The sequence below is a fragment of the Phacochoerus africanus genome, chromosome 11 (genome assembly GCF_016906955.1).
Source record: "Phacochoerus africanus isolate WHEZ1 chromosome 11, ROS_Pafr_v1, whole genome shotgun sequence".
Lineage (NCBI taxonomy): Eukaryota > Metazoa > Chordata > Mammalia > Artiodactyla > Suidae > Phacochoerus > Phacochoerus africanus.
The window spans coordinates 41,693,804-41,721,657 of NC_062554.1; the positions used below are offsets into that span (position 1 = coordinate 41,693,804).

At 39.8% G+C, this 27,854-nt stretch overlaps 1 long non-coding RNA gene and 1 pseudogene across 1 annotated transcript; one reads left to right on the top strand and one right to left on the bottom strand.

Moving 5' to 3' along the window:
* Positions 1–464: 464 nt before the first annotated feature.
* Positions 465–3,863, top strand: LOC125111112 (uncharacterized). The gene is made up of 3 exons (XR_007130833.1): positions 465–666; positions 939–1,023; positions 3,536–3,863. It is a non-coding gene; the product is annotated as an uncharacterized LOC125111112 (long non-coding RNA).
* An 11,168-nt stretch (positions 3,864–15,031) lies between these two features.
* On the bottom strand, positions 15,032–24,935 carry LOC125112110 (NXPE family member 1-like; annotated as a pseudogene).
* Positions 24,936–27,854: the final 2,919 nt, after the last annotated feature.

Genomic DNA, 27,854 nt, shown 5'->3' on the forward strand with positions numbered 1-27,854 from the left:
GATGTTGAGCGTGCAGTGTTCACTTAATTAAAACGATTGGAGTAGTGGGTATGGGAAAATGTCTCAGTGCACATTAGCTTGAAGGCTTGCTTGCCTTATGTAAAAGTCTCTACTCTTTTTTACTGAGTGGTCACATGATCAGGGCCTCACAGAGCATGTGTTGAGCCTTCATGTAATAAAAGTCTTCCTGCTCTCGTGTATCCAGGTACACCCAGTTCAGAATTTGAATTTAAAACCAGGGCGTAGGAATTCCCATTGGGGCTCAGGGGGTTAAGGACCTGACATAATACCTGTGAGGATGTGGGTTCCATCCCGTGCCTCGCTCAGTGGGGTTAAGGATCATTGCTGCAAGCTGCAGCGTAGGTTGCAGATATGGCTCAGATCTGTTGTTGCTGTGGCTGTGGCGTAGGCCTTCAGCTGCAGCCCTGATTCGGGTACTTCCGGATTGCTGTAGGTGTGGCTGTGAAAAGAGGAAAACAAACAAACCCAAAACAGGGCACAATCACTGTTGACTTGGGAGGTACCACTGACAAAGTGGCCTGTGAAGATCACCTTGTTGTAGCCTTGGTTCCTTGCCCTCCAGAGAGCCGACTCCCCTTCGCTGGGCTGGATGAGCAGGAGAGACAGAGACACCTGGCCCTCCCGGAACAGAGTGAAGCTGACAAGGTAGGTGCCATTGTTGAGGTCGCTCACCTTTCCCGAGGCGCCTGCCTGCAGGGCTGGGGAGGACATCCTGGCCCTCAGGAAATCCCCGCCATATGGCTTCCTGCGTCCCAAGTGGTCCGTCACCTCCAGCAGGACGTCCGGCTGATCCCCCCTGCAGTATGTGTCTTGAGGGCTGAGGATGGGGTCTTTGCTGTGTGTGGCGCTGGTGTTGGAGGTCACGTGGGCGAAGGGTCTGGGTGGGAACAGTTGATCATGATTCCTTTTATTCTCAGCTTGGTCTCTGTTGGTGAATCTGCCGGATCCAGTGGTGCTATATGGAGTAAGACCACTTTGAAGGTATTTCTGTGATGCATAAAGGTAGGCACCTATTAGTCACACTAAACTTAATGTGACAAATGTACACACCTGAGCCGGTCTCTGTTAACCTTAAGGATGGGTTTATATCTTTATTAGTATATTACTATCCACAAGTTCAAGCCAGGAATTTCCATAATGAAGTGCTGAAAGATTTTGGTAGAACGTATGTGTCAATTGTTCCATATTTTTTACTTGAACTATATTCCATAAGATATTAAACCCCATTAAAAATATTGAACCTAAAAGTATATGACTAACAAATTTTTTTTAAGAGTGGTTACAACTGTACATGGAAAGAAGTAAATATTAAGAAATATTTCACTGTGTAAGTCCTAATAAGATGAAAGGAAAAATCATAGTAAAAATAAACCTTTTCAACAGTGAAATGTAAAGTTCTTTTTCAGGGGGTAGAAATTTACTAATTTTTGAATAGGCACCACATAAACATCCAAAATTAAGAAGATTCACGAGGGAAAGAAGCATGAAGCTTCTCTCTTTCATTCTTCCCACACAGTTTTCCTCCCAGGATGAATCACTCTAAGCTCTTTTATAAATATCTCTCCAGAGCCTGTGTGTGCATATACACATTTGTATATGCGCGCACACACACACACACTGCATAAACAGTAATATTTTATGCATTACTCTGGGCTTTCCTTTTTGATGAAAGGATGCGTTCTGAATAGCTCTTCTGTTTAGCACGTATTAGTTAAAAGGAAGTTATCCATTAAGATGGACATAGTCGTCCATTGTACGGATGTGTCATTCTTTCACCAGCCCCCTGTTGGTGGACATATGAGATTTTCCTGATTTTCTATAAATACAGGGTTGAAATTAATAATCTTGTCATCACCATGCTGTACAACAGAAATTGAGACAGCACTAAATCAACTATAATTTAAAAAAGAAAGAAAGAAAAAATAATCTTGTACATATATCCTGGAATTGGAATTACCAGGTTGAAATTTAAGGGTATTTTTGGTGTATGTTGTAAAAAATGTAAAGGTTTATGTGTACTAGTGGTTGTATAATATAAAAAATATGTACAACACAGTAACATAAGACATTTAATCTTCTTTCTTCAGCAATATCTATTGACCTCTATTGTTAGCAGTGACCAAAATTATTTATACTGTCTTGCCCCAGTTTTCTCCTTTGCATTACTTTATTTTTGGTCATTAAATTATTTATTTCCTTAAAAGTGTATTTTAATAAAGTTATATATTTTATATGCATAGTTATATATAGCTAGATATATTGAATATACTGTAGATACTATGATATATGTGATACTATATAGAATATTATGTTTTATATATTATATATGATGTATAGCATATACTATAGTATAATGTAGTATATACTATAATTCTATATAGTAGGTGCTTTACTATAAATACCATATACATAATACTACATGCAATAAATATATAATATACAATATATATTATATTATAACCCACTTATTAAAATATAGTTAGATATATTGAATATACTATAGATACTATGTCATACTATATAGAATATTGTTTTATATATTATATACAATGTATAGCATACACTATAGTATAGTATAGTATATACTATATAGTCTATATAGTATCTCCTTTAATATAAATACCATATACATAATACTATAATAAATATATAATATATAATGTATATTATATATAACCCATTTATTAAAACATATTTTTAGTATATATGTATGTATATATATGTGTGTGCACTTAGTAGCTTTAAAAAGTATTTTTAAATACCAGGTTAAAAAATAAGGAAATCTCTCCACCTGCCCTCCTCTAACTTTTGTCATTTATAGCATTTCTATGTTATCATAGTTTATAATATTTATATTCTGTTTTCTAACCATAGTTTTTTGTTTTTTTTTTTGTCTTTTTCCCTTTTCTAGGACTGCTCCTGCGGCATATGGAGGTTCCCAGGCTTGGGGTCGAATCAGAGCTGTAGCTGCTGACCTACGCCAGAGCCACAGCAACGCAGGATCCGAGCCATGTCTGCGACCTACACCACAGCTCACAGCCACACCGGATCCTTAACCCACTGAGCAAGGCCAGGGATCGAACCTGCAACCTCGTGGTTCCTAGTCGGATTCGTTAACCACTGCGCCACGATGGAAACTCCTCTAACCATAGTTTTGTTTTGGTTTTGGCTAGTACTCTAGTTAACTAGATTCAGTAATTGCTGTCATTCTGTTGCAGAAGTTTTTATCCTTTATCTCTTGTTTAACTGAAGCTAGTCTTCTACGTTTTAAGTGAAGTGTTCATAGGGATTATCACCCCTGAGTTTGTTGTAGTAGTTGGATTTTTTAAAAAAATGATTGAATCTATAAACAACCTGAGCTTCACCTGATGTTTGGTATAAGGTGAGAATACAAATTAACTTGTAACCTCCAGTCGTGAATGATATCTAATGAAACAGTTTTGTTTCTTTAACCTTCAGAAAGATGAAACTGTCCAAGGGACAAATTAAGAATTAAAATATGCTTTCCTTCTAGGAAACTGAGACTTCAAACAGAAAAACGTGTTCCATGAATGTGAGGATTTAGTGGAGAAAACAGTTCAGGTAATTAGCTACAGAGCCTGTGTTGGGAAGAAAAGGAAATTGGGGCCGGAAGGGGTCTTCTAAGTTGAAAGAAAATGAAAGAATCAAGGAAACAGTGCCTGGGACATGAAAGGCATTCAGTACTTTTCTGTCTCCTGGATTAGTGAGTGAATTCAAGGTTTGTGGGCGGTGTTATGAGAACGAGAGTACAAGCATACCTTGGAGATACTGTGGGTTTGATTCCAGACCACAACAATAAAGTGAACATCACATCAAAGCAAGCCACCTGGATATTTTGTTTCCAGTGCCTATAAAAGTTATGTTTACACTATACTGTAGATTGTTAAGTGTGCAATAGCCTTGTGTCTCAAAAAATAATGTCCAAATCGTAATTTAAAAATAATTTATTGCTAGAAAGTGCTACCCATCATCTGAGCCTTTGGCGAGTTGTCATCTTTTGACTGGTGGAGGGTCTTTCCCTGATGTTGTCTGATCAGAGTAGGGTTATTAATTGGTCTAATTTCAGTATTGCTGTGTCTCAGAATAGAGAAGCCTGAGGAGAGGAAGAGAGGCAAGGGAATAGCGGGTCAGTGGAGCAGCTAGGACCCATGGGTGCAGCTTGTGGTACCCCCAAAACTATTAAAGTAGTAACATAAAGATAACTGGTCACAGATCACCATAAACAGTAAAATAATAATTACAAAGTTTGAAATGATGCAAGAATTACCAAAATGTGACAAAGAGACACAGAGTGAGCAAACACGATTGAAAAAATGGCAATGATAGACTTGCTCAATGAAGGGTTGCCACAAACCTTTAGTTTGTAAAAAATGAAGTATCTGTAAAGTGTAATAAGACAAGATATGCTTGTGTAAGAAACATAGAAGATTAAGGGGCTGTGGTTAAAAAGCATGACCTGTCAACTGGTTGATAGATAACAGGGTTCAAGGTGTGGCCTGTAATGTGCATTGCCAAGATAGGTTATGTCTGAAGATCACTGGTACTTAAGTAACCAGAAGGCTTAAAGTTTGAATTATTTTAAATATGGGATCTAAAGTGTTTTTTTTTTTTTTTCCTGCTTTTTAGGGCCTCACCCTCAGCACATGGAGGTTCCCAGGCTAGGGGTCAAATCGGAGCTATAGCTGCTGACCTACACCACAGCCATGGCAGCACTGGATCCTTAACCCACTGAGTGAGGCCAGGAATCGAACCTGCGTCCTCATGGATGCTTGTCAATTCGTTTCCTCTGAGCTACAATGGGAACTCCTTGAATATGGGATCCAAATTCTTTCTGGGCAATGAAAGGGTTTTGAGGAGAAGAGGAAGACTTAACCAGCTACTTAATTATTCATTGAATGTGGGGAAACAGTCAACTCTATGAGATAGGTCCTATCTTATATTTATTTAATAGATTAGAAAATGAAGTGGAAGATGATAAGTAATTTGCCTATGGCCAAAAAGCTATTAACTGCCAGAATGAAGGTTCAAATCCAGGCAGTCTGCCTTTCAAGGTTGGGATATAACCATTCTGCAGACCTACCTCCTATGCCGTGGAGGGGGGCAGGGCAGGTGGTATTAGCTTATGTGACTACAACCCTAGGGGAAGGTGCAGAGGCTGAGCAGCATAATATTCCTAGATTTTGTCCCATCATCCAGAGCCTGTGCTGCAGGGCAGCTCAGGGACATCTGGGTCTATTTTGCGTAGAAGAAGACTTTTTCATTCCATAGTTATAGCCTCATCCCCTAAGATGAGCTGGGTTCAAGCAGAGGAGACTGAAATTTAAACAAACAAACTCTTAGGCATTCCAGAAACTATGACAGTTGTTTAAAATGCACTAAATGCTTTATCCATTTGTTTAACAAACATTTTAGGGTCTGACTTGTACTAGGCATAGTAAGGGGCATTCGAAGCAAGATCCCTGATCAAAAATAATTTAAAATCTAGTTGGGGACACAAGTTAAGGCAAAGTAAGTTTCACTCTATCCATCTCATTTACTTTAGTCTCTCAGGTTTCAAGGTAATGGGTAAACTGAGGAAATGTTAAATCTTCCCAATTAAAAAAAAACAACAACAAAAAACTTCCCCACCCACAATACATCACCAGGCAATTTCATGCTATGTTCTTAGTCTGATCTAGGATAGATTGAATTCTGAGAGAGGTTGTATTGAATAAGTGAAGCAACTAAACCTTAAAAAAAAAACAAAAAAAAAAACCAAACCAAAACTCTGTGGAATCCTTGCAGTTGTTAAAAAAAAAAAAAAAAAGGGAAGCTTGTAACTCATTTTTTGCAATTTACTTAGCCCCTGTAAGTCAAATATAAACTAATTTTCATTTATATTGAAAATAAGGTTAGGAGTTCCCGTTGTGGGGGAGCAGAAATGAATCCAACTAGGAACTTGAGGTTGCGGGTTTGATCCCTGGCCTTGCTCAGTGGGTTAAGGATCCAGTGTTGCCATGAGCTGTGGTGTAGGTCGAAGAGGAGGCTCGAATCCTGCGTTGCTGTGGCATAGGCCGGCAGCCATAGCTCTGATTGGACCCCTAGCCTGGGACTCTCCTAATGCCGCGGCTGGCGCGGCCCTAAAAAGCTTAAAAAAAAAAGGCAAGAGAATAAGGGTGTAAAGAACTAGAATTAATTTCTTGGAATTTTCCAAATTCATGTTTTAAAGAATTGTTTTTCAAGGTAATTCAATACATTGCAATAGCCTTTACAGTCTGTTTAGCATGAGAATAAACATTCTTCTGTTATTAATGAAATGCGTACTAATAACAGGGATAAGATTTCTGGTCTCATAAGAACCAGAACTGTCAACAGGGACACTAAGAACAAAACCAGGGCATCTAGATGTAATGTGATTAAGATTGCAGACAAAGTGGCAGGACTGACCTAACAGCCTTGAGAAGCACAGCCACACCTCCTTTATGAACCCTTTATATGGCAAAGGCTGAATTCGATGTCAACTTTCCACAGTGGGAACTCTAAGACTTTTAATGGCATCTCTCTATCATAGTGATAGAGGTAGCTTTTCTTTTCTCTGCCTCCAGAACTTCTTGCAGTACTTCTAGTATACCTCTCACCACATTGCACTGACTCTCCCTGCTGTCTTCTCTGTTAGATTGAGGATGGTAGTTGTTGCCTTGTTCATTTGGATCAAAATTGGCGAACATAGTGTCTGATACAGAATAGATGCTTACTAACTGTTTTTGAAACATGGCTTTTTTCATTTTGATAATTAGGTGGATGCTAATGTCACTGATCAATAAATGGAATATAGGGAGAGGAAAAAATTAGGTAGAACATGTTTTTTGGCTTTTAGACATCCTATATTTGAGGTCTCTGTTGAGTCTAAGTGCAGATGTCTGATGGAAGCTGGTATTAAGCTGGAGATCTAAAAGTATAGATTTGGGAGTCATTCAGTGAGATTATGAAGGGGAAAACGCATTGTGAGAATAACTCGTTAAGTGGTGATGTACACTTTCCATTCTGTCAAATCATGTGGCACATAATGATAGGTTGTCTTGTCATTAGTAAAGTTAAGCTTGATTGGTGGATACAGATGTGACAGCCTACTGCATCTGTAGTAAAAGTCATCTTTGACTTTTTTTTTTTACTGTGTTTTCATTTGTTGATGATTGCTACCTTAATTATTTATCGAAAAGTTTTTAAATGTGATTTTCTAATTCCATAGTTTCTTTCACTTTCATTAGCTATAATTCTTCTGCAAAGAAGAGCTTTTTCTCATCTATTAACATTCTTGGTTTTTATGAAATACATGTTAACAGGAAAGAAGATAAATGTTCATATGTTTCCCTTTAATTGCCTATTTCCAGAATAAGGAGTTAGTTACCCTAGTTACCTCCACCAGGTAATGACTCATGAGGATTTTTATCTTGCACGTCTATTTTTTTAAGTATCTTTATGAGCACATGGGTTTTATATGTTCTGTGTATTTTAGTCAGCTGCAGTCATTATTCTTTTTGATGCTGAAATTGTTCCATCCGTGGTCAGCGAGGAGACCTTTTGTGTTAGCTCCTGTGTCCTGTGTCATGACTCCGTTTGCCTTTGACACTTTTGTTCTGATATACAAGATATCTAGACTCATTACAGTCTTTCCTGACCCAGTCCTGCAATCAGCCTTTTCTCCAAGGTTCCTTGGTTCCTTTTAATGAGGAAATGTTCTTAGAGACCATAATCTGGTGCTAGGAGTGATGATTGCTAAGGGGTTATTTTTGCTTCTAGGCCTTTTCAGTGGATAAAGCTAGGAAATATGTAAATTTAAAAATATAGGGGAGTTCCTGTTGTGGCTCACCGGAAGCGAATCCAACTAGTGTCCGTGAGGATGCGGGTTCAATCTTTGGCCTTGCTCAGCAGGTTAAGTATCCGGCGTTGCTGTGAGCTGTGGCATAGGTTGCAGACATGGCTCAGATCCCACATTGCTGGCAACTCAGATTTGACCCCAGCCTGGGAATTTCCATATGCTGTGGGTGTGGCCTTAAAAAAAAAAAGATACGTAAAGAATTCATATATTGGAAAATTTGAAAATTCTTAATCATGAATTCGTACAGATATTTCCAATTCAATTTTTGAATATTTAGTTTTTAAATTTTTTTTAACTTGCATCTTTTCTTTTTCACTAAAAACCTCATTTCCTCATGTCACTAATATAAACATTTGCCTTAGCCAATAAAACGTAAAAAATAGTTACAAAATAATAATACTGTAATAAAAAGACTGTTGTGTGAAGTTTGGGATTTTTTTCTAGCTCTATTTATTCTTAGAATATATTCCACTATGGAAGTACAGTCAGAATGCTGTATTCTTACATCTCTGAAACACGGAAAAACATAGTTTTGTGTCACCAACTCGATTTATAGCTGGGCTTATTTACTGTTTTTTTTTTTTTTTTTCATCTTTAGGAATTTTTTTTCTCTTTCTGGTAATTTTTTCCTTTCTTTTTTGGCCATGCCCATGGTATGTGGAAATTGTGGGCCAGGGATCCAACCTGAGACATTGCAGCAACCCAAGCCATTGGCAGTGACAATGCTAGATCCTTAACCTGTTGCACAACAAGGGAACTACCAGGATTTTTTTTTTTCCTTTCGATTTAATTTTTTAATACATAACCCATGTGTGTGATTCCAAACTCAAAGCCATGTAACAAATCATAAGAGAGTGTTGCTTTTACCCATGTCCCTTCTGCTCTGAATTCTGCATGTCTGTATAGATAACTTTTACTTTTTTATTTATCTCCCAGTGGTTTTATTTTGGTTGTTGTAATTATGCAAATACAGTTGTGTCTGTTCTTCCCATTTTATTATCTAAGAGGTTGCACACTTTGTACTGCAGCTTTTCTCCCTTAACAGTATGTCTTGGGACTACAGCCTCAGTTTATATCACTTGCCCTAGTCCTTTTTGTGGTGGTGTTGAATTTTCTTGAGAGGATGTATCGTCATTTGTTTTACTGGTACCCTATTGATGCACATCTGATTTGTCTTTCATTTTTTTTTTATATCACAAGTAGTGCTCCAGTGAATAATCTTATGTATAGTTGTTTCATATTTTTGCTACTATCTTTGAGATTGCTGGGTCAAAAGGTAAATGCCTGTGTAGTTTTTCTAAATATTGCCAAATTTCTCTCCATTAGCAGCTGTACCATTTTGAATTCCCATCAGCAATGTCTGAGAATGGCCTGTTTCTCCAGTCTCATCAATAGTGTATGTTTTCAGACTTTGGGATTTTTGTCATCTTGATAGATGAGAAATTGTCTTTCAGTGTAGTTTAAATATATGTATTTCTTTTTCTGTGTTTAAGGGCCATTTTCATTTCTTCTACTGAATTGCCTACTCACATCTTTTGTGAATTTTTCTATCTGGGCCTTTTTATTTTCAGTTATAAGAGCTTTTTATATAATAGATATATTAGTTTATTGTCTAGACTTCTTGTCTAAAAGTTGCAAGTGTTACTTTTCTGTTTTCATTGATCTTTTGTCTTTGCTTATGGGGTTTTTTTTGGGGGGGACATGTAAAATGTTGTATTTTTTACATAGTCTGATTTATCAATCTGGGATTTTAAGTTATCTGGGTGCTGGAAAAAGAAAAAGTACTTTGTTCTATATATTACAAAGTTTTTGGTTTATTTTTTCACTCTTTTTTTTTTTCAGCCATGTCCACAGCGTGTGGAAGTTCCCAGGCCAGTGATTGAACCTGTACCACAGCAGTGGCCCAAACCACAGCAGTGACACCTGATCCTTAACCCTCTGAGCTACCAGGGAACCTCTGTTTTTTCATTCTCTTAATGGTATCTTTTAATTAGCAGTTCCTGATTTTAATGTACCAAAACTTACCCAGTATTTCCCCTTATGATTAGTGCCTTTGGAATTCATTTTAAGAAAACATTCTACCTGAGGTCATAAAGGTATTTCCTTTCTTTTTTTTTTTTTTTTTGTCTTTTGTTGTTGTTGTTGTTGCTATTTCTTGGGCCGCTCCCACGGCATATGGAGGTTCCCAGGCTAGGGGTCGAATCGGAGCTGTACCCACCGGCCTACGCCAGAGCCACAGCAAGGCGGGATCCAAGCCGCGTCTGCAACCTACACCACAGCTCACGGCAACGCCGGATCGTTAACCCACTGAGCAAGGGCAGGGACCAAACCCGCAACCTCATGGTTCCTAGTCGGATTCGTTAACCACTGCGCCAGGACGCGAACTCCAAGATATTTTGTTATATTACCTTCAACAGTCTTAAGAACTGTTGACTACTATGCTGATCAAACTGTGGTCCAAGGACCTGTACTATTTCTAAGCTGTTTTTTACTGGTCCCGGATGAGATAAGTATAGAAATTGAGAGTAAGAGTTCAGAAACCTTTATGGTAATGCGACGTAACATGGTATGCAGGTGCGTGAGTAGAGGACTCATCTTGCTGATAGTTCTGGTGTAACTGAACTCAACGCAGCAAGTTGGGCCTCTCAGGCTGCGAACCAGTCATGTGCAGGAGGACCCATTATGGATCCCTGAGATTTTAGGTATTTTTAAAAACGTGGCATTTGACTACAGATAGTATAAGACATATTCTTCTTCAGCATTGACAGTCTAAAGTCTTTTTCCTGGAGGCTGAGAATCTCCTCATTGCTTAGCTGATTTTCTGGGGTTTTCCTTTTCTCCCTCATCTGAGTTCTAGTTCTCTGTCTCTTCAGTTTTATAGGTTTTTGGTGTGGTGACCTTTTTATAGATAATAGAGCTGTAGCCTCTCTTACTTCTAGTGTCTGCCCTCCTGTGGCTGAAGTGGGTATGGGGGGCTTGCTGTAGGCTTCCTGATGGGAGAGGCTGATGCTTGCCCACTGGTAGGTGGAGCCGATTCTAATCCCTCTGGTGGGTGGGGCTTAGTCTCTGGATGGGATTAGGGGCTGCTGTGTGCCTGAGGCTCTTTAGGTAGCCTCTTTACTGAGGGGTGGGGCTGTGATCCCACCAGGATTGTTGTTTGCCCAGGGGCTTCTCAGTGCTGACTGACGGGTGGGGCCAGATTTTCCCAAAATGGCCACCTCCAGAGAAAGGCAACTGCTGAATATTCCAGAGAGCTTTGCTCCCGATGTCCTTCTTTCACAATAAGCTACATTCACCCCTGTTTTCCCATGATGTCCTCCAAGAACTGCAGTCAGGTTTGACCTAGGTTCCTGTGGAGACCTCCCTCTGCCCTGGGACCCAGTGCACGTGAAAGTCTGTGTGCGCCTTTTAAGAATGGGGTCTCCGTTTCCCCCAGTCCTGTGGAGCTCCTGCGCACAAGCCCTGCTGGCCTTCAATGCCAGATGCTCCAGGGGCTCTTTCTCCCAGTGACAGATCCCAGCGTGTGAGGGTTTGATGTGGGGCTCAGAACTCTCACTCCTGTAGGGTGAGTCTCTGTGAGCCAGTTAGTTTTTAGTCTGTGGAGCTTCCCACCCGGGAGGTATGGGGTTGTTTATATCACGAAATCACCCCTCCTACCTCTTGATGTGGCCTCCTCTTTTTCTTCTGGAGTAGGGTATGGGTTTCCGGTCCATTTGGGTGGAGATTGCTCAGTCTTTAGTTGTGAATTTTGTTGCTTTTAGGAGAGAAGTTGAGCTCCAGTCCTTCTATTCCGCCATCTTAATCCTGTCTCCAAGACATATTCTTTGAGAAGCTTTATTGCTTTGCTTTTCACATTTAGGTCTATGATCTCCCAAGGACTGTAGGGGTCCATTTTTATTCTTTCCACACAGATATCCTGTTTTCCCAGAACTGTTTATTGGAAAGGCAGTCCTTCCCTCACTGCTCTGCAGTGGTCTATTTGTTGGTTTTCTTCTCTGTATTTTGTTTCATTGGTCTTGTTTCTCTTTGCACCAGTATTATACCGTCATACTTCTATAAATAGCTTTAAAATAAATCTTGGTGTCTGGAAAAGTAAGTTCTGTAATCTTTTTTAGAAGTATCTTGCTGTTTTTGGCCCTTTGAGCTTCCTTAGAAAGTTTAGAATCCTATTGTTAAATTATGCTCCTACACACACACACACACACACACACACACACACACCCTGTTCAAATTTTGATTCAAATTGTATCGCATCTCTAAGTCTTTTTAGTCTTTCAGTTTGGGGCTGGAGAGTGGGGTGCGTGTGTGTTTATGTGTATCTTGCACATTGTTTTTTTCTCTTTCCTAATTATTGGGTTGCTCAAAGTTTTGATAATTCACTGAGTTTTACTTTTAAGTTTTTTTCACATTTATAATATATTATGCTTTATATTGGTAACAATTTTAAAAGATGCATTTATAATAGGTCAAAAGTCCCTAGTTTCTAAAATAAATATAATGCAACATGTGTATACTCTCTATGCAGAGATACCATTGAATTTTATTTATGTTGTCTAATTGTCTGTTGCTACTGTGAGGGAAACTAATTTTTGGATATTGAGCTCTGTTAGGTTACCTTCTAAATTTTTATATTTGGCCTCTTATTTTTTTTGGCCATGCCCACAGCATGTGGAAGTTCTGGGGCCAGGGATTGAACCCACAGCACAGCAGTGATAAAGCTGGATCTTTAACCAGTTGGGCCACCAGGGAACTCCTAGCCTCTTAGTTTTTTTTCTTTTTCTTTTCTTTCTTTTCTTCTTTTTTTTTTTTAAGAAAATGATCAAATATCCAGAACAGTGACTTCTGCTCCTTTCTGATATATATACTGTCAGTATATTGTTGAATAGAAATAGTGACAGGCATTCATGTTTTCTTTCTGACATTAGTGAGAAATGTTTGTTATGTTTCATTCATTAAGTGATATTTGCTGTCATTTTCTGGTAGATAAACTTTCTCAAGTTATGGCAGCTTTCTTCTCTTTCTAGTTTGTTACCAGTTTTCCCTCAGCCGCCAAGGAATTTGTGTTCAGTTCTACCACCTTTTTTGGATATAAACACAGGTGTTGGCAAATGATGGTTTGGAGGTCAAAGAAGTTCACCATTTTTTGGGGGGTGGGGCATGGTCTAAGAATGGTTTTTACATTTTTTAAGAGATGGGAGAAAATCAAAAGAATAAAATATATGAAATTCAAAACTCAACGTCCATGAATGAGGTTTTATTGGAATCTGGCCATCTGCATTCCTTTACACGTTGTCTTGGCCACTTTCATGCTACGTTAGCAGAGTGGAGCAATTGTGACAGAGATAGGTGGTCTGTGAAGCCTAAAACATTTACTGTGGAGCCCTTTACCGAGGAAGTTAGATGACTCCTGTTTGTTTTATTTATTTATTTGTTTATTTATTTTAAGGCTGCACCCGTAGCATATGGAGGTTCCCAGGCTGGGGGTCTAATCGGAGCTGTAGCCACCGGCCTATGCCACAGCCACAGCAACGCCAGATCTGAGCTGCATCTGTAACCTACACCCCAGCTCATGGCAATGCTGGATCCTTAACCCACTGAGCGAGGCCAGGGATCAAACCTGCAACCTCATGGTTCCTAGTCAGATTCGATTCTGCTGTGCCACAAGGGGGACTCCCCATGACTCCTGTTCTAGACCTTCGTGATGACCACATTTATCCTTCTTTACCCTATGGAAGTATCAAGTAGGATGCTTGCAGCCACAAGCAATAGAAATCATGACCCAAACTTTTACTTAAAGAATAAAAACAGAGTTCCCATTGTTGCTCAGCAGCTTTAGAACTCGACATGGTGTCTGTAAAGATGCAGGTTCGACCCCTTGCTCTGCTCATTGGTTAAGGGTCTGGCATTGCCATGAGCTGTGGTTTAGGTTGCAGATGCAGCTCAGACCTGGCGTTGCTGTAGCTGTGATGTTGGCTTTAAGATGCAGTACTGATTTGGCCCTAAAAAAGCAAAAAAAAAAAAAAAATATATATATATATATATATATCACAGTATGTACAATTTTCTATTGTGATATATATATCACAATAGGATATTACTCAGCGGTAAAAAGAATGAAATAATGCCATTGTAGCAACATGGATGGACCTAGAGATTATCATACTAAGCATAAGTTGTTAGAAAGACAAATACCATATGATTAAATGTGGAATCTAAAATATGCAAATGAACATATCTATGAAAAAGTACCAAACTCACAGATAGAGAGAACAGACTTCTGGTTGCCAAGGGGAGCAGGGAGGAAGGGGAGGGGAAGGATTGGGAGTTTGGGATTGGCAGATGCAAACTTTTATGTATAGAATGGATAAACAATAGGGTCCTACTGTATAGCACAGGGAATTGTATTCAAAATCCTATGATGGGAGTTCCCGTCGTGGCACAGTGGTTGACTGGTTGACGAGTCCAACTAGGAACAATGAGGTTTCGGGTTCGGTCCCTGGCCTTGCTCAGTGGGTTGGGGGGATCCGGTGTTGCTGTGAGTTGTGGTGTGGGTTTCGGACGTGGCTTGGATCCCGCATTGCTGTGCCTCTGGCGTAGGCCGGCAGCTACAGCTCCAATTAGACTCCTAGCCTGGGAACCTCCATATGCTGTGGGATTGGCCCTAGAAAAGGCAAAGAAAGAAAGAAAGAAACAAACAAACAAAATCCTATGATGAACCACAATGGAAAAGAATGCGAAAAAGATTATATATCACTTTGCTGTACAGGAGAAATTATCACAACATTTTAAATCAACTATACTTCAATAAAATAAAAATTTAAGAAAATCAGTTTAAATTTCTTTCTTTTTTAATTTTTGCTTTTTAGTCCTGTACCTGTAACATATGGAGGTTCCCACGCCAGGAGTCAAATTGGAGCTATAGCTGCCGGCCTACACCACAGCAGACCCAGTCAAAGCTGAGTCTGTGACCTATACCACAGCTCATAGCAGCGCTGGATTCTCAACCCACTGAGCAAGGCCTGGAATCAAACCTGCAACCTCACGGTTCCTAGTTGGATTTGTTTCCACTGCTCCACGATCGTAACTTCTCAGTTTGAATTTCTAAAAGAATATAAGGTAATCACATACATTTTACAAGTAGTATATCCACTGCTGCAGTGGAGAGTCGCCCAGGAGGTCAATGAGTTTTCCTTTCAAACAGCAATTTATCTTTCTTGTTTGTTGTTTATTTTACTTTATTTTTTTATTTTTTTGTCTTTTGTCTTTTTGTTGTTGTTGTTGTTGTTGTTGTTGCTATTTCCTGGGCCGCCCCCCACAGCATATGGAGGTTCCCAGGCTAGGGGTCGAATTGGAGCTGTAGCCACCACCCTACGCCAGAGCCACAGCAACGCGGGATCCGAGCCGCATCTGCAACCTACACCACAGCTCACGGCAATGCCGGATCGTTAACCCACTGAGCAAGGGCAGGGACCGAACCCGAAACCTCATGGTTCCTAGTCGGACTCGTCAACCACTGCGCCATGACGGGAACTCCTATTTTACTTTATTTTTTATTATTTTTATTTTTTAATCATTTATTTATATATATATTTTTTCTACTGTACAGCATGGTGACCCAGTTACATATACATCTATACATTCTTTTTTCTCACATTTCATGTTCCACCATAATTGACTAGACAGAGTTCCCAGGGCGACACAGCAGGATCCCATTGCTAATCCATCCTGAAGGCAACATTCTGCATCTGTTTATCCCAAGCTCCCAGTCCCTTTCACTCCCTCCCCTTCCCCCTTGGCAACCACAAGTCTATTCTCCAAGTGCATGATTTTCTTTTCTGTGGAAAGTTTCCTCTGTGCCGTATATTAGATTCCAGGTAATAAACTCAAAATGGCTGAAAGATTTAAATATAAGACAAGACACCATCAAACTCCTGGAAGAGAACATATGCAAAACATTCTCTGAGACGTCAACCTTACAAATGTTTTCTCAGGTCAGTCTCCCAAAGCAACAGAAATAATAGCAAAAATAAACCAGTGGGACCTAATCAAACTGACAAGCTTTTGCATAGCAAAGGAAACCAAAAAGAAAACAAAAAGACAACTTACAGAATGGGAGAAGATAGTTTCAAATTTGTTTATTTTTATGGCCACACCCTAGACTCTGAAGATCAGGGTTTCAAATCCCAAGCTGCAGCTGTGACCATGCCAGATCCTTTAACCCACTCTGCTGGAATGGGGATTGAACCCATGCCTCCTTAGCAACCCAAGCTGCCACAGTCAGATCATTTATCTTTTTAAACATTTTTAAAAATTTATTCTTTAATTTAATTGGAATATAGTTGACTTACAATGTTGTTGGTATTAGGTGCACAGCAAAGTGAATCAGTTATATGTATACATGTATCTATTCCTTTTCAGAGTCTTTTCCCATATAGGTTGTTACACAGCATTGAGTAGATTTCCCTGCTATACAGTAGGTCCTTGTTACCGATCTATTTTATATATAATAGTGTGTGTATGTTAATCCCAACCTTCTAATTTACCCCTCCCCCCAGCGTTTCCCCTTTGGTAACCATAAGTTTGGTTTCAAAATCTTTGAGTTTGTTTCAGACAGCCATTCATCTTAATTGTGTATAACTGAATCTGGTTGCAAAACGTCATCCATCTTCTCTCTAAATATAACCACCAGGGACAGAGATATTCTTTCAGACCTGGCATTTTTCTTTTACCTTTTCCCTCTTTGGTAAAAGAGATGCTCATGGTAGGTGATTTTATTGTCATAAGTTAACTGGCTACCCTTCTTTCTTCTGCTAACTCCTACTTCCTAATTGCTTTCCTTACTAGTACTATTTGATCATCAGCTTTGTTTTAGACACTTCTTCTTCTTTTTTTTTTGATAGATTCTTAGTCATCTTGACTTCTTCCTGTTCATTTTCTCCCAAATCTGGATACTAGTTGAGTCTTGAAGTTCCGTCATTTCTTTGCCATCCCTGTTGATGCTGTGCTGATTGCATCTCTAACCTGACTATTCCTGGTCTCCCAGTTGGTGTCCTTGCATTCAATCACTCACCTTTGATCCATTAATGAGGAAATAATCTTTTTTTCCTATGAACATTTTTTATAGGAACATTTTTAAGTCAAAAATTTAAAAATATTTTATTTATTTATTTTACTTGCTGGGCTGCACTCACGGCATATGGAGGTTCCCAGGATAGGGGTCCAGTCAGAGCTACAGCTGTGGCCTATACCACAGCCATAGCAATGTAGGATCCGAGCTGCAACCTACACCACAGCTCACGGCAGCACCGGATCCTTAACCCACTGAGTGAGGCCAGGGATCAAACCTGCAACCTCATGGTTCCTAGTCATATTGGTTTCCACTACACCAAAAGGGAACTCCAAAGCTTAAAGATATCATAACCACACATAGACTGGCAGGTGCAGCTCTCATTTGACCCCTAGCTCCAGGAACTTCCATATGCCACAGGTGGGGCTATAAAAAAAAACAAAAACACAAAAAAAACAACAATAACATGGCCACATTTTAAGAACTTCAAGAAGTACAAAATACCTGACTTGAATTCATATTTTTAAATAGGATTTTGCTCAAAGTGACATATAGCAGCCAACACACACTGATGTTCTGAGATATTCCAGCGAGTTCGGCTAGAATTACACATGGTCTGCCCACCAAGGTATCTCAGGTAACAGGGCACCAAATGTTTTGCTCTGGCCTAACAGCAATCATCAGATTCCTCCCATGTCATACTTCCTTGTCACCTGCTGTGTCACTCTCCTATCACTAAGCCAACGCACTGTATTTTGCTTTGGTGATATCACCCCTTCTGTCCTAGTATCACATTCTGTATTAGACAGGAGGCAAGTAATAATGACTCAGCAATACACATTTCTCTCTCACATAACAGTCATAGTGTGAGCAGGCCAGGGCTGCTCTGATAGTGCACGGTGTTAGGGACAACAGTTCCTTCTGTCTTCTTGTTCTGCCCTTTTTTTTTTTAGGGGGGCTGGTGTGATGATCTCAATTTTATTTTTATTTTTTACTCCTTTACTGAGATTTATTTGGTATACAATAGCCTGCATCTACTCAGTGGGTACCGTGTGATGATTTTGAATGTATGTGTAGACCTGTGACACCATCACCATCACTAAGGTGCCCTTCGTAACCTGTGACTTCAATCTCCTGGTCTAACGTGGCTCTTTCATCTTTTACTGTTACATCTACAGTTCAGCCAGTGGGAAGGGGAGGGAAAGTTGTTTTACTTTTAAAGGTATGACCTAGAAGTTTTGTATATCAGAGTTCCCGTTGTGTTGCAGTGGAAGCAAATCTGAGTGGTAACTGTAAGGTTGCAGGTTCGATCCCTGGCCTTGCTCGGTGGGTTGGGGATCCGGCATTGCCGTGGGCTGTGGTGTAGGTCACAGACGCAGCTCGGCTCCTGTGTTGCTATAGCTCTGGCATAGGCCGGCAGCGACAGCTCCAATTCAACCCCTAGCCCGGGAACCTCCATATGCTGCAGGTGTAACCGTAAAAAGCAAAAAAAAAAAAAAAAAAAGTTTTGTATATCACTTATACTCACAATCCTGGGAAAAGTTTAGTCATGGCCATCACTAGCTGCAAGGAAGCTTGTGGCCTTTAGTTTGGTGACAGTGGGACTGGCTAAGGTTATGATGTTCGATTACTGAAGAGGGAGAGGGGAATGGGTATCGAGAGACCACCCATGGCCTCTGCTTCACTCTCCATACTTAGCCCCCCATAGACCTTACAGCCTCTGATTGTCACTGTCCACAGAATAGTCATCAACATGGCTGCACTGTGTGTGTAACCTATGGACAAAGTGGCAAAAGGGGCTTTACGGCAGGTAGAACTGGAAACTCCTGGAATCGTTACTCTAGGCTGACCTGGAGGAGTTGTTGAGTCCTGGTGATTTTGGGCTGCTGAAGAGGTTTCTCATACTCCTGTAATTGTGTTAGAATTCCCAGGGATGCTGTGCTTCTCTGAGGTTTGACAGCATTGCATCCTGGATGGTGGACTCTCAGAACCTGCAAACTTAATATCCATGCATCCATCCCAACCATGCGCTGGCCTACTTTGGTGAGAAGATAGACTTTGAATTTGTTATTGTCAACCACATCTCATATAGCATTACTGTGTCAGGGCATTCATTTTGCTAAGTGTTAAACTAAACTCTCTGCAGGACTATGTCAAATATATAGTAATTTAAGATCAGTTTTACATGTTTATTTTGCTTGAGAATTTTAGAACAGGCTTGAGTATTTTGACCAGTATGTTGGTAATAGTATTAAGATTCCACTCTATTTATTGATTCTTTTAGAGATTGTGACAGGCAAACTAACACTGTGCCCTCCCCAAAAGGGACTTTCCAGATGTGATTAAGGGTAGGGATTTTGAGAGGAGATTATCATGGATTATCTGGGTGGGACCAATTTAAATTTCATTAGTTCTCAAAGGTGGGAGAGGGAGGCAGAGGGCAGGTCAGAAGGAGATAGTGTGAGGACTGGACCCACTCACCTGCTGGTGCAGCTTTGAAAAATGGAGAAAAGGGGCAGTGAGGAAGGTAGGCCGCCTCCAGGAGCTTGAAAAAACAAGGAAATAGCCCCCCCACCCCCACTGACCTCCAGAAAGGAAGGTGGCAGATTTTGATTTTAGCACAGTGAGACAGATGGTGAACTGCTGAACTGCGCAACTAGAAGATGATACATTCTTGTTGTTTAAGCGCTTTGTTACAGCAACCACAGGAAAACAATACAGAGATGATTGACATTTTTTGAATATCCAGTCATCCCACCCAGACCCAACAGTATTTTTTCTTCTATTGATATAAATTTTATTTTATATCACTTAGTAGCATTTTAAATTCTCTTTCTATAGGTCATGCATGTTTTTGTTAAATTGCGAATTAGCTTTTTAAAGCCCAAGTGAATTGCACCACTCTCTTTCTTAATTGGTTTTTGCAGCTTTCAGAAACTTACTCAGTAAACCCTAAAATCCTCGGCATTGTACTTGAAGGCCTCCACGATTTAGTTTCTTCCTCTTTCTAGCCTCATCCTTCACTATATATCACCAAATAATCTCATTCCTTTGGGCTATTGAACAAAGTTGATGATAAAAGCTCAGGACTAGCTTTTTATCAGATATCTGATAAAAAACACAGAATACTGAATTTGAATTCTTTTTAACAAGGAAGCTTTTTTAGTGTCTCTTGTAGTATTTTCCCTTTATCTCATGTAATATGCATAAATAATTAGAAATTCCTGAAATCGAACTGATACTTTGTATTATTATTTGCTAAACCTAACCGCCTTACTCATGATCTTTATGAGTTTTCTCTTTTACCTCATCCCCTGTCTACAGAAACCTTTCGGGGATAAGCCAAATACCATCTTTAACATAAGCCCTTCTGCGTTTTCACTTCCTTTATCAAATTGGTGGGTTAAATTGCAACCTTGCTGAACATTTATTTTTCTCCATTTGCCTATAATGCCACATATCTGTTAGAGTCTCAATAAACATTTGCTGAATAAATGAATAAATATTAGGCAATAAATCAGTTGAAGTAAATCTCAAAATGATTGTTATTGGTAAACTCGTAGGTTTAAAGGCAGTTATTTTAAAGCTAAGTATAAACATTATTCTTTCATAAGGAACATGGCTTTGTGTTTGCCACTAAAACGCATTTAATGAAATGGAAAACCGCATATAATATTTCTAAGTGCCTCAGCTAAAGGTTAGGAAGTTATGTGCCCAGAGAATTAGGCTAATCAAACCAAATGTTGCTACTCTGAAGCAGTGGGTATCCATCAAAGATTGCACAGAATGTCCCCTAGACAGAATCATTGACTCTAGAAGATGCATTCCCAGGTTTAAATATGAATGTAGGAAATGAATACTTTCCCCATTGAGATAAATTGAGATGAAATCTCTTATTAAAAAAGAGTTTGAGCTAATTTCACCGAATTGATTTCTCTCTTTAAAATCCAAGGGGATTGACATCACAGACGCCTGCTAGGGATTGTGCTTCCGGAAAATCTGGATTGCTAGGGTTGATGCTGGTAAACTTTCCTCTGAGTAAGAATGTCTCCTAGAAGACCCACCCCAAGCACCACCTGCCATAGGACAAAGCAAACATCGGAGACACCGATATGTTTAAGATGTTTCATCATTTCATCTCCCGCATGGGACTTTCAGAAGCTAAGACAACGAATTAGCGTCCTGTCTGTCTATAGAGTACAGGTAATAGAAGTCACCTGCTTGAAGGAGAATTTTAAATGTTCTGCAGCTGAAGACTATTAACTACATTTTGTATGTATCAGACATTGTATATGAATTAGAATATTTTATTGTATTTTAAATTTTGTATCTGTTATATACGCATTAGGAAAATTATGTACCTTTCTGAGAGCGTCTGACATCCAGGGGCACTCTGCTCTTCTGTCACATGTAATCAGTGTGTGTCCTGGAATTTTAGATTTAAAGTATTTATCTAATAATCCACAAGTTCTCTTCTCTCTTGCTGCTTCCACATCACTTATTCAAATAATATTTTTCTTGGATTTCTGTGAGCCTCTAGCCAGGCTGTCTCAGTTTTCTTCCATCCAAATTCTTCAACACAACTCTCAGAGCATCCTTTCTAATGGCACATGCAGCTGCATTACTGCTTAAAATCCCTTGTTTTAAAGTCCTTTATTTAAAAATCCCTGTCACCTAAGGTGTTGAGGTTCCTTAGCACAAATGGCATGAAGACCTATCTCAGGGTTCCTGCTTCCCTCTTTATATTTGTTTTATGCTATGTTTACCTTCCATTTTTCCTAGAAACTGGCTTTCTAAATATTGTAAGCTTTATGAAAGAAGGCAATGCATTTGCCTAGTCCACTGCTGTCTCCCTCATCAAAGTGACTGGCAGGAAAGTCATCTTCAGTCATACATGCGAATAAACATACACTGCATTTCTTTCCTCCACTTGATAAAAGACTCTTGAACACTTCTTGTTTCAAAGCTCTTACTTGCCTTTGACTTTCTCTTTGTTCCAATCCTGTGTATGTGTTCATATGAGTGACAGCAAGCAGGAAGGGGACATGGAGGGATGGGGAACTAGGTGCCAGGTAGTACAGCAGATATAAGTGGTACTTGATTCTCTGTTATGGACATGTCTTCAGGTTCAATCCAGAGAAGGGAAGGGGTCAGCACATTTTCCTCCTTAATGGGACTTAGGCATAAGGAGGATTAGTGAGTCAGAGGAGGATTGGAGAGCTGTACCAGCAGAGATCAAAGGAAAGCATAGAAATCCAATTGTGCTTTTCTTTAAATTTAATTTTATTGAAGTATAGTCAGTTTACCATATTGTATTAGTTTCAGGTGTACAACAAAATGAATCAGTCATACATGTAAGTATAAGCATTCTTTTTTCCCATATAGGTTATTGCAAACTATTGAGTAGATTTTCCTGTGCTATACAGTAGGTTCTCATTAATCATCTATTTTATACAGTAGTGTGTATAATTGCCAATTGCCCCCTCTCCTCAATGGTTTCACCTGTGGTAACCATAAGATTGGTTTTGAAATCTGTGAGTTTGTTTCTGTTTTATAAATAAGTTGCTTTGTATCACTTTTTTATTAGATTCCACATATAAGTGATAATCATATGATATTTGTCTTTCTCTGCTTTACTTGTTTTGAAAGGGAGTCAGGGACTGTAGATCAGGGGCCAACACTTGGATAACTGCATAGGATCTGGAATATGTATTATTTTTCCATGTTTGCTATCTACCTATACTTCCTCTTAGCATATTTTTTTGAAGCTTAAGGGAAAAAGATCATGAACTTGGCTTGGAAAACTGCTAAGAAAGGGGTTACTGAGAACCTAGCATTCCATTCTATGGCCAAGCTTAAGGAAAAGTGACTCTCCAGGGAAAAAGATGGATCCCTGGAGTGGGGGGAAGAATGGAAAGGGAAAAGGAAATGGACTGAGACTTAAAGAAAGTTAGCAAAGGAACAAAAGGGTCTGGAGCTTATAGATTGTCTCAAGGATTGGCCCAAGGTTCTGGGATTTGTGGTAGCATGTATGTTGCCCTTTGCAGATTCCCAGAGTGACTCATGAAGGATTTTGTAGCTTAGTATAGAGACAGCAGACCAGAGTGTGCATCTGTTTGTGAGCAAGGGGAGAAAGCCTTAGCATCAATGCTGCCATGATTGACATGAGACACATGCTCACACCCCAGTTTGTGGAGGCCTTTTCAACTGAAGGCTTCTAAGAATCACTAGCTCACAACTCAGGCAGCATGAAGGATTCTTCTAGCCTGAGATCAGATTTTGAGATCACTTGGTTGTAACCAGTAGGAGTTGGCTTTTGAGAATGATAACTCAGGCTGCTGTGTGGACAGTGGATTAGAGAAGATGGAATAGGTAGAAGCGAAGCTGTGGCAAGTAACTTAGATGAGCTGGGGACGATCTGAACTCAGATCTGGCAACTCGGCATAGAGAGAAATGGATAAATGTAAGAGATATTTGAGAGGCAGAATATACAGAATATGAAATGGGGGATGATAGCATATACTTATCAAGGAATCTTTTTTTGGTGTAATATGTGTTGAGACAGAGCAGAATACTTTTCCTCTGAACATATCTTATAAACTCTAAGTCTATAGTGAAAGACATGACTGAATCTGAGAATACTGGTCATCATGGGGAAGGACAGGCATATATAGTAATAGTTCTACCTTGAGCAGCCCTCTTTTATTGAATATCTGAGGGAGAGTGCCCGCCTTGGTGGTAGGAATCATGAATGGGGGCTCCTTGAGTAGAAGAGGCATCTAAGTGGGTCATGCTCAGTATTAATTGAGATGGGACCTGTAGCTTTGCCTGTGGGCGCCTCTCAGGGTATCTAAGGATATTTACCTGTGAAGAAAAGGCTTTCTTCCTTGACAGGAATATAAGAAATTTCTCAATTCCTGGTGGTCTTGTCAATCAAGGCCTCACAGAGTATGTGTTAAGGTCTCAGGCAGGGGAAGTTTCAAGTCTCCAGCTACTCACACAGTCTGGCACTTGGGCTTAGGGTCAGACCACATTCAGTGAGGTCATTGGCGGTGCCATTAACAACTTTACCTTTGAAAATAACCCTGTTGTAACCTTGGTTCCTTGCCCTCTAGAGAGGTGACACTCCTTCGCTGGGGTGGATGAGCAGGAGAGAGACAGATACCTGGCCCTCCCGGAACAGTGAAGCTGACAAGGTAGGTGCCATTGTTGAGGTCGCTCACCTTTCCCGAGGCGCCTGCCTGCAGGGCTGGAGAGGACATCCTGGCCCTCAGGAAATCCCTGCCATATGGCTTATGCGTCCCAAGTGGTCCCTCACTTCCAGCAGGACGTCCAGCTGATCTCCCCTGTGGTATGTATCTCGAGGGCTGAGAATGGGGTCTGTGCTGTGTGTGGCGCTGGTGGTGGGGGTCAGGGTGGGTGAGGAGTCTGGGTGGGACCAGCTGATCTAGTTTCTCCATGATGCCCTCTATTCTCAGCTCGGTCTCTTTTGGTGACTTTAATAGACTCAGTGGTGTTTTATTATGGGGACTTTGTAGAGGTGTTCCAATAACGGAGGAAAAACGGGTAAGTTAGAGCAGACCAAAACGGAAATGGCGAGGAAAGTGACATGCTATGAAATGAACCTGTCCAAATCATTTTTACCGATTATGTGTTTGACTATTTATTTATGTTCTCATCAATTTTATTTGAACTCTGACAGTTTTGAATAAAATGTAAACATTTATCTTTTAACCTCATTGTTTTAGAGAATGCCTGAACGCTTGTAGATAAATGTATTAAATCCAAAATATATAGCTCAGAGAATAATTTTAAGTAATGATTGATTTAAGTGCATTTGCTCTTCCTTTTTTATACAGCTGATCCCCAGTCTCACTACCTCCTGTTAGTTCTACTTACGTATATCTTTTACCTCCATCTAATAGTCTTTTCCTTCCCGACCGTATTGTAGTTCAAGCCGCCAGCCATTGTTCATCGCTTGGATTAGAGTCGTCTTCGGAAGGGTCAAGCCTTTAGTCCTGCTTTCTCTCCAATTAACTTTCTCGTTATTGCTAAATTAGTCCTTCTCAAGCAAAACTGTTCATGTCCCTCCCTGCTTAAATCCCTTCAGTGGCTCCTCGTTACTCTTGGGGTAAAGTCCGATCTTTTTTTTTTCTTCTTTTTTTTCTTTTTTACAGTCACACCTGCAGCATGTGGAAGTTCCCAGGCCAGGGGTCAAATTAAGAGTTTCAGCTGCAATCCACTCCACAGCCACAGCAACACCAGATCTGAGCCACCTCTGCAATTCTTCCCGCAGCTTGCAGGAACTTGGGATCCTTAACTCACTGAGTGAGGCCAGGGATCCAACCTGCATCTTCATGGAGACTATGTCGGGCCCCTAACTCACCGAGCCACAACAGGAACTCTGTAAAGTCCAACCTCTTTTTTTTTTTTTTTGTCTTTTCTAAGGCTGATCCCGAGACATATGGAGGTTCCCAGGCCAGGGGTCTCATCAGTGCTGTTGCTGCCAGCCTACGCCACAGCCACAGCAACACGGGATCCGAGCCGCATCTATGACCTACACCACAGCTCATGACAATACCAGATCCTTAACCCGCTGAGTGAGGCCAGGGATCAAACCTGCAACCTCATGGTTCCTAGTTGGATTTGTTTCCGCTGTGCCACGACTGGAACTCCTAAAAATGAAGATGAACAGAACCCAAGTTCCTTTTAAGGTCAGGAATAAGGCTAAGATTTTAGGACTTTAGAAGTCCTGAACAATAAAATCTAACAAAACAATCAAGTGTGTGAGAATTGTAAAAGAAGCAAACTGTCTTATTTTTCATTTTCTTTTCTGTTTAAATTTTTTGCAGATGCTGTTACTGTCCTGCCCCCCTTCCCCTCCCCCCAGGCAGCAAATTACCATTAATGTAGTCAGCAAGGAGCTAGATACAAAATAAACTTGTAAAGATCAATGGCATTTTACTGTACCAGTAATAATCACTAGACAATGCAGTAGAAGATAATCTCTGACTTTGATGGCATTTTGAAAACTCTTTGAAGACTTTTTTTTTTTTGTCTTTTTGCTATTTCTTGGGCCGCTCCCACGGCATATGGAGGTTCCCAGGCTAGGGGTCGAATCAGAGCTGTAGCCACCGGCCTATGCCAGAGCCACAGCAATGTGGGATCCGAGCCGCGTCTGCAACCTACACCACAGCTCACGGCAACCCCAGATCCTTAACCCACTGAGCAAGGGCAGGGACCGAACCCGCAACCTCATGGTTTCTAGTCGGATTCGTTAACCACTGCGCCACGACAGGAACTCCTGCAGACATTTTTTTAAAAGCCCCTGAATGAAAAGGTAAAACATTTTTTAAAAGTAAATTTTATTGGAAAATAGTTGATTTACAAAGCTGTGTTAGTTTCAGATGTACAGCAAAGTAAATCAGTGATACGTATGCATGTATTCATTCCTTTTCAGATTCCTTTCTCATATAGGTTGTTACACAGCGTTGAGTAGATTACCCTGGGCTATACAGTTACCTTGTTACCTGTCCATTTTATATATAGTAGTTTGTATCTGTTAATACCATATTTTTAATTTATACCTTCTCCCTGCCTCTCTTTCCCTTTTGGTCACAGTAAATTTGTTTTCTATGTCTGTGAGTCTGTTTTTGTTTTGTATATAGATTTGTTTGTATTATTTTTAAGATTTCATGTATAAGTGATATAATATTTGTCTTTCTCTGTCTGATTTACCTTATTAAGTATACTATTTGCTAGGTCCACCCATATTGCTGCAAATGGCAGTATTTCATTCTTTTTTATGGCTGAGTAAGTAATAACTCATATATATATATATCTCATATCTTCCTAATCCATTTGGCCATTGATGAGTGCTTGGGTTGTTTCCATGTCTTGTCTATTGTAAATAGTGCTGCTCTGAATAATGAGGTGCATGTATCTTTTCAAGTTAGAGTTTTCTCTGGATAGATGCCCAGAAATGGAATTTCTGGCTCATAATGTAGCTCTGTTTTTATTTTGGGGGATTTATATATGTTTTTATTAAAGTATAGTTGATTTACAGTGTCGTGCCAATTTCTGCTATCTAGCAAAGTGACCCATACATGTATATATGTATATTAGCTTATATTTTTTTCATTATGTTCTTTTTTTTTAATTTAATGATTTTTTTTTCCATTATAGCTGGTTTACAGTGTCTTCCATTATGTTCTCTCCCGAGAAATTGGATATAGTTCCCTGCGCTATGCAGTAGGACATTGTTGTTTATCCATTCTGTACTTAATAGTTTGTATCTGCTAATCTCAAACTCCCAATTCATCCCTCCTCCATCCCTGCTGCCCTTTGGCATCCACAAGTCTGTTCTCTGTGTCTGTGATCCTGTTTCTGTTTGTAGATCGGTCCATTTGTGTTATGTTTTAGAGTCCACTTATAAGTGACAGGGTATTGTATTTATTTTTAGTTTTTTAAGAAACTTTCATACTGTCCTTCATGGTGGCTTTAGCAATTTACAAGCCCATCACCAGGAAGGTTCCCTTTTCTCCACACCCTCTTCAGCATTTGTTATTTGTAGTCTGTTTTGATGATGGCCTATTCTGACCAGTGTGAGATGATACCTAATTGTGGTAGAGATTTGCATTTCTCTAATAATTAGTTATGGTGACCATCTGTATGTCTTCTCTGGAAAAATATCTGTCTAGGTTTTCTGCCCATTTTTCGATTGTTTTTTTTTTTTCTGATATTGAGTTGTATGAGCTATTTATATATTTTGGCTATTAACTTCTTATTGGTCACTTCATTTGCAAATATTTTCTCTTATTCTTAGGTTGTCTTTTCATTTTATTGATGGTATCCTTTTCTCTGTGAAAGCTTTCAAGTTTGATTATG